The following is a 12,500-nucleotide window of genomic DNA, read 5'->3' as shown; positions in this document are numbered from 1 at the left end:
AACTGCATTTGAAGAGCTTTCATTTCCTGCCGAACATAAACAAATAACAACATTTCTGTCATACTTGTAAACTTACTCTCAAAATATTTATGAAACTGACAACAAGAAAATTAATGGCTCAAACCAACTTGACCCGCTGTCTTGATTCGCTTCGTCGACTGCGCGTTTTCTCAGTTTTTTCAGCACAATAGAAGCCTCTACACAGAAGATTTTTGTTTGTTTTTAGGAAAGGCAAAACAACGTGTTTTTTGCCGCAAACACGACAGCCAATTTTATAGTGGTACATCACTTGCACGCTTTCAACTTATTCGCCAATAGGCGAGGGGAGCCACGCAAGCTTCTAAGACTCTTCTAACACTAAAAAGTCCTTCGCATGGTGGAGGAAAGTTTTGCAACCCCTCATCATTTCCCGCCTTTGCAAACGCGGCTACCAGCTAAAAGTTAGAATCTTCCAGAAAAAAAAGAACAAGCGATCGATTCTTTTCCTTTGCCGAGAAAGCTCGATGACCTGTTGTCTCCTTTTCTGGCAACCATCTTGCTTGCAACGAGATTATGCGCATGCATCAAATGGATTCCTAACGCACCAATCAGGCAAAAGTCTCCATTGCTTTTCGCAATATGATGAGCAATGGAGGCTTTTTCCTGATTGGTCCGTTAGGAATCCCATTTGATGCATGCGCAAGGCATGCGCATAACCTCGTTGCAAATAGACTATTTATATCGTATGTGACGACGCGTGTGATCTGAAGAGGAAATCGAAGCGTCCCAAAAAACCATCAAATCATCCAGGACAACGTAGAAAATAGTAGCTGAATGAACTTTATTTATCTAGCTGTCCATAAAATGAGTTTTCGAAAAGAAACAACGCGATTTGAAGTTTTAATGGAACATACATTTTCCTCGATTAGTTGACTGTCTCAAAAAAGCGTGACGTCACGCGCTCTCGCATCCTTAGCGTTGTCTGCCTGTGGTCGCAGGTTTGATTCCTGCCCAGGACTCTGATTTTAAAGTTGTCCTACCCCCGTTGCCCGTTGTCAACGCAACTTGTGTTGTATCAAGTCCTTCCCTCGGGCCCATTACACATTTCCATCATGCGTGTATGTCGGTATTGTTTTTACATTTATTTTGTAGTGGTCACGGTCATTCAGTTGTAACTGACGCACGCACGCAAACAATCCACCGATATTTATTACCATTAATTTATTTGTAGCTGGGTTCCTTGTTCCTGCTCAACACGTTCCAACGAAGACTTTGCCAGGTAATGAATGAGACACTCCTAATTGATTATTTTTTTGTTGTTTGATTGAACTATACTGCTTTCTGTTCTTTAATTAGTTGTACATTGTGATCACATAATATGCCTTGTACATGTAAGCCTGCTTTAAATTAAACTCTTTACTGTTTCTCATGCGTAATAAATTTCCTACTCGCCTCTCTTTTCTTTTCTTTGGATTAAAGTCAGTAACTATGTCGACACACATTCCTTTTATGCATAACTTAACTGTTTATTTTCTGATCAGAAGCTTGGCTGGTTGTCACGAACGCAGGCACGCACCGCGCACGCAAACAATCAACCAATGTTGCTTGTCCATTAATTCATTTGCAACGACTCGAGGAACATATCAAGGTAATAAGTAACATTAGCCTGAGGGTGTAATAAATTATTTGTTTCTTGTGTGATGGAACCATGAACTGCCCACCATTCTGAGAAAGTAAGTAAATGATATGTATCTTGAATTATTCCTGAACAGAGAAGGTTTTAGTTTTTGAATTCGCTTTATAATAGATTCAAACTTGAGGGTGCCACAAAGCAAAATGAGGATTGACAAAGCATTCAATCAGTTTTTGCCATGACAAACTCTTTATGTCTACTCTTTAAGTCTTACATAAAGCTAAGCAAGACCAGAGCCTCGTATAATGCATGCGTTCTCATCACAACTTTAAACCTTGCCGAGCGAAACCATGTATTTTGTGAGTTGTTCCGAGCAATCATGAACAGTCATCTCACCTCGCTCCGTTCTCTTGAGAACTTTTCAGCTTTCCGCTCCAGTTCCACTGTTTTTGCATATTAGGCATAAATGATTTGTGTTATGAAAGTTAAAATGGATAACAACATTAAATCATCAAATTTTGCAGAGTCATTTCTTGTTGTCGAGCCTCACGTCGATTACAGTACCCATTTTGGTAAGTTGCTCACTGTTACTCATTTCTTAATAACACAAACAAGTAATTTATGTGTGATAAACCAGTTCTGACGAATTCTGCGTTACTTTTTGTTGTTTTCTCTTTACTCAGTTTGGATCAAGTTACTGACTACGTCAGAATTCCTGATATGTTTATTTTCTAAAGTGATCATGATCACCGTCACTCATGATCAGTTGCGAATGACGCACCCAAATGATCCACTAGTATTATTTATCCCTTAATTTTTTGTTCAGCCGGATTCATTTTTCCTGCTCACAAGGTTTTAAAGAGGAACATTGCAAGGTATTTGGTAATATTAGCTTGCTGGGTGTAATCAGATATTTGTCTGTCGTTGCAAGATAATAAGTAACAATTAGCTTGAGGTGTCACGGTGCTAAATTATTTGTTTCTTGTGTGATCGAACTACAATGTAAAAACTGCCCTCCATTCTTTTCTTGCACATCGAGAAAGTAAGTAAGTAAGTAAATGATGTATCTTGGATTGTTTCTGAACAGAGAGGGTTTTTAGATTCAAAATTGAGGGTGTCACAAAGCAAGTGACGATGAAGAATGCATTCAATCAGTTTTAGCCATAACAAACCCTTAATGTCTACTCGCTTTAAAGTCTTACTTAAAGCTAAGCAAGATCGGAGCATCGTATAATGTACCCGTTCTCATTACGACTTTGAACCTCGCCGAACGAAACCATTACTTGAGTTTTTCGGAGCAATGGAACAGTCATCTCACCTCGATCAGTGTTCAAATTGGACTGCTTCACTGATCAGTTGCGCTCTTTGCTCGAGTATGAAATGACTTCTCCTTGCTGCTCCATTTGTTAGTTCTCTTGAGAATTTTCAGCTTTCCGCTCCTGTTCTACATTTTTAATGCATACTAGGCATAAGGGAATTTTGTTATGAAAGTTAAAAGTTTTCCTACAAGATTCGATAATGCATGGCTAACCACATTAAATCATCAAATTTTGCAGAGTCATTTCTTGTCGTCAAGGACTTCGCATTGATTAGCATCCGTTTTGGTAAGTTGCTCACAGTTACTCATTTGTTAATAACACGAACAAGTAATTTATTTGTGATAAACCAGTTCTGATGAATTTTGCATTACTTTTTGTTTTCTCTTTACCCAGTTTGCATCAAGTTAGTGACTAAGAATTCCCTACATATTTATTTTCTGAAGTGACCACTGTCACCCATGATCAGTTGCAAATGATGCATCTAAATGATCCACCGGTATTATTTATCCCTTAACTTTTTTTCAGCCGTATTCAGTATTCCTGCTCAGAAGGTTTTCAAGAGGAACATTGCAAGGTATTTAGTAATATTAGCTTACTGGGTGTAATAAGTTATTTGTCTGTCGTTGCAAGGTAATGGGTAACAATTAGCTTGAGGGGTCACGGTGCTAAATTATTTGTTTCTTGTGTGATCGAACTATATACTGCCCTCCATTCTTTTCTTGCACATCGAGAAAGTAAGTAAATGATGTGCCTTGAATTCTTCCTGAATAGAGAGGGTTTTTAGTTTTTGAATCCGCTTAGATTCAAAATTGAGGGTGTCACAAAGCAAATGACGATTAAGAATGCATTCAATTAGTTTTAGGCATAACAAACCCGTAATGTCTATTCGCTTTAAAGTCTTACATAAAGCTAAGCAAGACCAGAGCCTCGTATAATGTACATGTATGCGTTCCCATTACAACTTTGAACCTCGCCGAGCGAAACCATGTATTTTGTGAGTTGTTCCTAGCAATCATGAACAGTCATCTCACCTCGATCCGTTCTCTTGAGAACTTTTCAGCTTTCCGCTCCAGTTCCACTGTTTTTGCATATTAGGCATAAATGATTTGTGTTATGAAAGTTAAAATGGATAACCACATTAAATCATCAAATTTTGTTTCTTGTGTGATGGAACCATGAACTGCCCACCATTCTGAGAAAGTAAGTAAATGATATGTATCTTGAATTATTCCTGAACAGAGAAGGTTTTAGTTTTTGAATTCGCTTTATAATAGATTCAAACTTGAGGGTGCCACAAAGCAAAATGAGGATTGACAAAGCATTCAATCAGTTTTTGCCATGACAAACTCTTTATGTCTACTCTTTAAGTCTTACATAAAGCTAAGCAAGACCAGAGCCTCGTATAATGCATGCGTTCTCATCACAACTTTAAACCTTGCCGAGCGAAACCATGTATTTTGTGAGTTGTTCCGAGCAATCATGAACAGTCATCTCACCTCGCTCCGTTCTCTTGAGAACTTTTCAGCTTTCCGCTCCAGTTCCACTGTTTTTGCATATTAGGCATAAATGATTTGTGTTATGAAAGTTAAAATGGATAACAACATTAAATCATCAAATTTTGCAGAGTCATTTCTTGTTGTCGAGCCTCACGTCGATTACAGTACCCATTTTGGTAAGTTGCTCACTGTTACTCATTTCTTAATAACACAAACAAGTAATTTATGTGTGATAAACCAGTTCTGACGAATTCTGCGTTACTTTTTGTTGTTTTCTCTTTACTCAGTTTGGATCAAGTTACTGACTACGTCAGAATTCCTGATATGTTTATTTTCTAAAGTGATCATGATCACCGTCACTCATGATCAGTTGCGAATGACGCACCCAAATGATCCACTAGTATTATTTATCCCTTAATTTTTTGTTCAGCCGGATTCATTTTTCCTGCTCACAAGGTTTTAAAGAGGAACATTGCAAGGTATTTGGTAATATTAGCTTGCTGGGTGTAATCAGATATTTGTCTGTCGTTGCAAGATAATAAGTAACAATTAGCTTGAGGTGTCACGGTGCTAAATTATTTGTTTCTTGTGTGATCGAACTACAATGTAAAAACTGCCCTCCATTCTTTTCTTGCACATCGAGAAAGTAAGTAAGTAAGTAAATGATGTATCTTGGATTGTTTCTGAACAGAGAGGGTTTTTAGATTCAAAATTGAGGGTGTCACAAAGCAAGTGACGATGAAGAATGCATTCAATCAGTTTTAGCCATAACAAACCCTTAATGTCTACTCGCTTTAAAGTCTTACTTAAAGCTAAGCAAGATCGGAGCATCGTATAATGTACCCGTTCTCATTACGACTTTGAACCTCGCCGAACGAAACCATTACTTGAGTTTTTCGGAGCAATGGAACAGTCATCTCACCTCGATCAGTGTTCAAATTGGACTGCTTCACTGATCAGTTGCGCTCTTTGCTCGAGTATGAAATGACTTCTCCTTGCTGCTCCATTTGTTAGTTCTCTTGAGAATTTTCAGCTTTCCGCTCCTGTTCTACATTTTTAATGCATACTAGGCATAAGGGAATTTTGTTATGAAAGTTAAAAGTTTTCCTACAAGATTCGATAATGCATGGCTAACCACATTAAATCATCAAATTTTGCAGAGTCATTTCTTGTCGTCAAGGACTTCGCATTGATTAGCATCCGTTTTGGTAAGTTGCTCACAGTTACTCATTTGTTAATAACACGAACAAGTAATTTATTTGTGATAAACCAGTTCTGATGAATTTTGCATTACTTTTTGTTTTCTCTTTACCCAGTTTGCATCAAGTTAGTGACTAAGAATTCCCTACATATTTATTTTCTGAAGTGACCACTGTCACCCATGATCAGTTGCAAATGATGCATCTAAATGATCCACCGGTATTATTTATCCCTTAACTTTTTTTCAGCCGTATTCAGTATTCCTGCTCAGAAGGTTTTCAAGAGGAACATTGCAAGGTATTTAGTAATATTAGCTTACTGGGTGTAATAAGTTATTTGTCTGTCGTTGCAAGGTAATGGGTAACAATTAGCTTGAGGGGTCACGGTGCTAAATTATTTGTTTCTTGTGTGATCGAACTATATACTGCCCTCCATTCTTTTCTTGCACATCGAGAAAGTAAGTAAATGATGTGCCTTGAATTCTTCCTGAATAGAGAGGGTTTTTAGTTTTTGAATCCGCTTAGATTCAAAATTGAGGGTGTCACAAAGCAAATGACGATTAAGAATGCATTCAATTAGTTTTAGGCATAACAAACCCGTAATGTCTATTCGCTTTAAAGTCTTACATAAAGCTAAGCAAGACCAGAGCCTCGTATAATGTACATGTATGCGTTCTCATTACAACTTTGAACCTCGCCGAGCGAAACCATGTATTTTGTGAGTTGTTCCTAGCAATCATGAACAGTCATCTCACCTCGATCCGTTCTCTTGAGAACTTTTCAGCTTTCCGCTCCAGTTCCACTGTTTTTGCATATTAGGCATAAATGATTTGTGTTATGAAAGTTAAAATGGATAACCACATTAAATCATCAAATTTTGCAGAGTCATTTCTTGTTGTCGAGCCTCACGTCGATTAGTACCTATTTTGGTAAGTTGCTCACTGTTACTCATTTCTTAATAACACAAACAAGTAATAATTTATGTGTGATAAACCAGTGCTGACGAATTTTGCGTTACTTTTTGTTGTTTTCTCTTTACTCAGTTTGGATCAAGTTACTGACTACGTCAGAATTCCTGATATGTTTATTTTCTAATTAAGTGATCATGATCACCGTCACTCATGATCAGTTGCGAATGACGCACCCAAATGATCCACTAGTATTATTTATCACTTAATTTTTTGTTCAGCCGGATTCATTTTTCCTGCTCACAAGGTTTTAAAGAGGAACATTGCAAGGTATTTGGTAATATTAGCTTGCTGGGTGTAATCAGATATTTGTCTGTCGTTGCAAGATAATAAGTAACAATTAGCTTGAGGTGTCACGGTGCTAAATTATTTGTTTCTTGTGTGATCGAACTACAATGTAAAAACTGCCCTCCATTCTTTTCTTGCACATCGAGAAAGTAAGTAAGTAAGTAAATGATGTATCTTGGATTGTTTCTGAACAGAGAGGGTTTTTAGATTCAAAATTGAGGGTGTCACAAAGCAAGTGACGATGAAGAATGCATTCAATCAGTTTTAGCCATAACAAACCTTAATGTCTACTCGCTTTAAAGTCTTACTTAAAGCTAAGCAAGATCGGAGCATCGTATAATGTACCCGTTCTCATTACGACTTTGAACCTCGCCGAACGAAACCATTACTTGAGTTTTTCGGAGCAATGGAACAGTCATCTCACCTCGATCAGTGTTCAAATTGGACTGCTTCACTGATCAGTTGCGCTCTTTGCTCGAGTATGAAATGACTTCTCCTTGCTGCTCCATTTGTTAGTTCTCTTGAGAATTTTCAGCTTTCCGCTCCTGTTCTACATTTTTAATGCATACTAGGCATAAGGGAATTTTGTTATGAAAGTTAAAAGTTTTCCTACAAGATTCGATAATGCATGGATAAATAACCACATGAAATCATCAAATTTTGCAGAGTCATTTCTTGTCGTCAAGGACTTCGCATTGATTAGCATCCGTTTTGGTAAGTTGCTCACTGTTACTCATTTGTTAATAACACGAACAAGTAATTTATTTGTGATAAACCAGTTCTGATGAATTTTGCGTTACTTTTTGTTTTCTCTTTACCCAGTTTGCATCAAGTTAGTGACTAAGAATTCCCTACATATTTATTTTCTGAAGTGACCACTGTCACTCATGATCAGTTGCAAATGATGCATCTAAATGATCCACCGGTATTATTTATCTCTTAACTTTTTTTCAGCCGTATTCAGTATTCCTGCTCAGAAGGTTTTCAAGAGGAACATTGCAAGGTATTTAGTAATATTAGCTTACTGGGTGTAATAAGTTATTTGTCTGTCGTTGCAAGGTAATGGGTAACAATTACATGTAGCTTGAGGGGTCACGGTGCTAAATTATTTGTTTCTTGTGTGATCGAACTATATACTGCCCTCCATTCTTTTCTTGCACATGGAGAAAGTAGGTAAATGATGTGTCTTGAATTCTTCCTGAATAGAGAGGGTTTTTAGTTTTTGAATCCGCTTAGATTCAAATTGAGGGTACCGGTGTCACAAAGCAAATGACGATTAAGAATGCATTCAATTAGTTTTAGGCATAACAAACCCGTAATGTCTATTCGCTTTAAAGTCTTACATAAAGCTAAGCAAGACCAGAGCCTCGTATAATGTACATGTATGCGTTCTCATTACAACTTTGAACCTCGCCGAGCGAAACCATGTATTTTGTGAGTTGTTCCTAGCAATCATGAACAGTCATCTCACCTCGATCCGTTCTCTTGAGAACTTTTCAGCTTTCCGCTCCAGTTCCACTGTTTTTGCATATTAGGCATAAATGATTTGTGTTATGAAAGTTAAAATGGATAACCACATTAAATCATCAAATTTTGAAGAGTCATTTCTTGTTGTCGAGCCTCACGTCGATTAGTACCCATTTTGGTAAGTTGCTCACTGTTACTCATTTCTTAATAACACGAACAAGTAATAATTTATGTGTGATAAACCAGTTCTGACGAATTTTGCGTTACTTTTTGTTGTTTTCTCTTTACTCAGTTTGGATCAAGTTACTGACTACGTCAGAATTCCTGATATGTTTATTTTCTAATTAAGTGATCATGATCACCGTCACTCATGATCAGTTGCGAATGACGCACCCAAATGATCCACTAGTATTATTTATCACTTAATTTTTTGTTCAGCCAGATTCATTTTTCCTGCTCACAAGGTTTTAAAGAGGAACATTGCAAGGTATTTGGTAATATTAGCTCGCTGGGTGTAATCAGATATTTGTCTGTCGTTGCAAGATAATAAGTAACAATTATCTTGAGGTGTCACGGTGCTAAATTATTTGTTTCTTGTGTGATCGAACTACAATGTAAAAACTGCCCTCCATTCTTTTCTTGCACATCGAGAAAGTAAGTAAGTAAGTAAATGATGTATCTTGAATTGTTTCTGAACAGAGAGGGTTTTTAGATTCAAAATTGAGGGTGTCACAAAGCAAATGACGATGAAGAATGCATTCAATCAGTTTTAGCCATAACAAACCCTTAATGTCTACTCGCTTTAAAGTCTTACTTAAAGCTAAGCAAGATCGGAGCATCGTATAATGTACCCGTTCTCGTTACGACTTTGAACTTGCCGAACGAAACCATTACTTGAGTTTTTCGGAGCAATGGAACAGTCATCTCACCTTGATCAGTGTTCAAATTGGACTGCTTCACTGATCAGTTGCGCTCTTTGCTCGAGTATGAAATGACTTCTCCTTGCTGCTCCATTTGTTAGTTCTCTTGAGAATTTTCAGCTTTCCGCTCCTGTTCTACATTTTTAATGCATACTAGGCATAAGGGAATTTTGTTATGAAAGTTAAAAGTTTTCCTACAAGATTCGCTAATGCATGGATAACCACATTAAATCATATTTTGCAGAGTCATTTCTTGTTTTCAAGGACCTCGCGTCGATTAGCATCCATTTTGGTAAGTTGCTCACTGTTTCTCGTTTCTTTATAACAGGAACAAGTAATAATTTATGTGTAATAAACCAGTTCTGACGAATTTTGCGTTACTTTTTGTCAGAATTCCTTACAAGTTTATTTTCTGAAGTGCTCACAGTCACTCATGATTAGTTGCAAATGATGCATCCAAATGATCCACCAGTATTATTTATCCCATAAATAATTTTTTCAGCCAGATTCATTATTCCTGCTCAAAAGGTTTTAAAAAGGAACATTGCAAGGTATTAAGTGATATTAGCTTGCTGGGTGTACCTGTAATAAGTTATTTGTCTGTCGTTTGATTGAACTGTGAGACAGTGACTAGGTCACTTGTGTTCATTTTGTGTTTATTTTATTCCAATTATTTTCAACTTCTTTTCATTATCCTAATTACTATTATTTGCTTGTTTACCCATAATTACTCAATTTCCTCATATTTTTGCTTGTGTAGTTGTGTGTTACGAGTTCGAATGTTTTGAGGAAAGGTAGCTTGCAAACTAAACTGAACGCAGGGTTGTCGGAACAACAACAAGAAGATTTATTCCAAAATGAACGTAGTTTCCACGAAGTACATGTAAGACTCTTAACAACACGTACTTGATAAACTTACACGGCCTCCGCCAACTTGAATAAACACAGCTTCCGTCACACTTGACTAAACACGGCTAACGCCAACTCTCTTCGCTTGTGAAAAACTAGTTAGAAAAACACTCCGCTTGCACTCGTCTACTTATATACTCTTACAATAAACTTCTAGAACTTTCTAAATTAGTAATCAATCTAATTATAGAAAGATTACAAAACACACCGATTTAGAAACGCTTACGTACAAACCTAAATATAAACAAACTACGAACTCTCGCGAAGCTTCTAGACAGCTAGTAACGCTTGTCACGCAATACTATTTTACGTAACATTGTGTTATCCCCACATATTTCTCTTACCTAATTCCTGTTGTGTAGGAGTGGTAAACTCCTTCTTCCCTTAGGTAAATCCTGTATTAGTGGGTAGTAGATTTACCCCGTAGCCTTATTTGGTTTTTAGTTAGTTTTCTATTTTCCTAAAATCCATTGTAAATTGGCTACCATTTACTTGAAGTAAGTTCAGTCGGTTCAGTTAATTTATCTGAAGAGTGTCAGTCTTAAAGACAAGTCATTTTCCAAGTCTTCTGAGGTGTGAAGTTATCAATAACATTTGGTATGTTATCAGTATTTTCCTATTTCTTTATTTATGCGTAGCCTTTAGTTTAGTTACTACATATAGCTTTCTGTTCTTGATTTTAGTTCTTAGGAGTGATTGCAAAATTTCATTTGCTATTGTCTAGCTTTATTTATCTATGTTGACCTTTAGTCTGGCACAGCATGTGATTTGCGCCTTGAATATTTTTGCTGTTTTCCAATGAGTAATTGCTGTATTTTTATCTCCTGCTTTGTATCCTTTTAATTGCATTTGATTCCAAATGATCCGTTTGTTACCATTATTTCACAATTACTAGTTTCAATGTACTATTGTGGGATTATTGTGCAATATGTAATTTGAAGCTCTTGCTTTTTTCAAATCCATGCTTCATATAATAGTTCTTGGATTATGACATTGTTTAGTTTGTTTACAATTTGAAGTCATTTTACTCGTTTTGTTGGTAATTTCTTTGCCTTTTAGTTCGCAAGCATGTTTCTTCATGTATCAGCTATTTACCATAGTTTTTATTGTTCAGCAAGTGTAAATAATATCAATTTACTATGTTAAATCCATTGGCTTATTGTGGCTTTGCTTATTTGTTCGTTCCCGATCTCGATCCACTGTGTTTGCGTAGGTATAAATGATTTGTGTTAGAAAGTTATTTCCCACTAGATAATGTTTTACCGAAAGACTTGGCAGTGGATAACCACATGAAATTAAAATTTTTAGAGTTCAAAAAATGGGGCGAGACAAGAAGGAAAAACTTGCAGACAAATCCCTGCATTTTGAAAACTGGCAAGTTGACCTGTGATGCATGTCATCAGCTGTCATAAATTGACCAAGAAAATATTTGGTCTTCCATAGTGGAAATTGAACTTTGTGCAAGAGAAGGTTAAAAAATTTGGCAAGGAAAATAATGTGCATAACAGGCATTTCTACACACGTGTAAATGAGCACCTTTTCTGGGATAAAAATTATCATATTTTCTTTCGCTCCGACGAAGGGCTAATGCTCAAAACGTCAGCTTTCCAAATCTTTCACGGTGGCCATTCGACCTTTATCAACTCGTTTGATAAAATAAATTTCTGTTTCAAGCATCTTAGTTTGTCTAAACATTGTCAGGATAATTGCGATGTTTCTTGCGTAGAATTTAGTGAAAATGCTACCTCTTTCTATCAACTCAAAAACAGGGAGAGCTTCCATATTGAGCAGATGAAACCGGCCAAACTCAACAAACAAGTTGATCATGTCGGTTTAGCATTACAATTTTAAAATTTACCATTGTGTCAGTTACAGTATGTTTTCTATAATATCGTTGGTTTATAGTTTGAGTTTCACCTCCTTGTAAGGAACATTTAAGAGCGCCTCTCAGCAATTTTCACCTAAGACCGTGCAAGATAAAAAGATCGAAAAATATTGCCAAAATTTGTCACAATAAAGGACTACCAAAACCATTTTTAGAAAAATATGTTTTACTTTGTTTCGATAATTATTTTACCTGGACGGCGACTTTTTCTGTATGGGGCCTTGCGAGCGAGTGAAAACGACTCCAAAATGTCGCTTGTTTGAATCGCTCTTTTTGAAATAACGAACGAGTAACTTGAAAATCAAAACAACATGGGACAGCTAGAGTAATTCATTCACCCTTTAGCGCTGTTAACGGTACAATATTCCAAAACTGGAATTTTGACCAAATTTTAAAACTTGACCTTCTTTAGATTGATTACAGACCCTTGCAAAACA

General features: G+C 36.6%; 1 protein-coding gene and 1 long non-coding RNA gene across 2 annotated transcripts in view; one reads left to right on the top strand and one right to left on the bottom strand.

Moving 5' to 3' along the window:
* LOC138013490 (uncharacterized) overlaps positions 1-4,548 on the bottom strand; it is a 6,771-nt gene extending 2,223 nt beyond the window's left edge. Inside the window, exons 1-2 of the long non-coding RNA XR_011125236.1 lie at positions 3,963-4,548; positions 1-26 (exon numbers count right to left, since the gene is read on the bottom strand). The exon at positions 1-26 is cut by the window's left edge and continues 31 nt beyond it. This is a non-coding gene — a long non-coding RNA (uncharacterized lncRNA). The remainder of the gene's footprint in view (positions 27-3,962) is intronic.
* Positions 820-12,500, top strand: part of LOC138013477 (tetratricopeptide repeat protein 28-like) — a 47,302-nt gene continuing 35,621 nt past the window's right edge. The window contains exons 1-14 of the mRNA XM_068860562.1: positions 820-2,184; positions 2,439-2,487; positions 3,169-3,216; positions 3,457-3,505; positions 4,556-4,603; positions 4,858-4,906; positions 5,588-5,635; positions 5,876-5,924; positions 6,510-6,555; positions 6,816-6,864; positions 7,549-7,596; positions 7,837-7,885; positions 8,788-8,836; positions 9,514-9,561. The gene's annotated coding sequence lies outside the window, so the exon portion shown is untranslated. The remainder of the gene's footprint in view (positions 2,185-2,438; positions 2,488-3,168; positions 3,217-3,456; positions 3,506-4,555; positions 4,604-4,857; positions 4,907-5,587; positions 5,636-5,875; positions 5,925-6,509; positions 6,556-6,815; positions 6,865-7,548; positions 7,597-7,836; positions 7,886-8,787; positions 8,837-9,513; positions 9,562-12,500) is intronic.

This window comes from Montipora capricornis, chromosome 8 (assembly GCF_036669925.1).
Source record: "Montipora capricornis isolate CH-2021 chromosome 8, ASM3666992v2, whole genome shotgun sequence".
Lineage (NCBI taxonomy): Eukaryota > Metazoa > Cnidaria > Anthozoa > Scleractinia > Acroporidae > Montipora > Montipora capricornis.
This window is presented reverse-complemented; position numbering and strand designations above follow the sequence as displayed.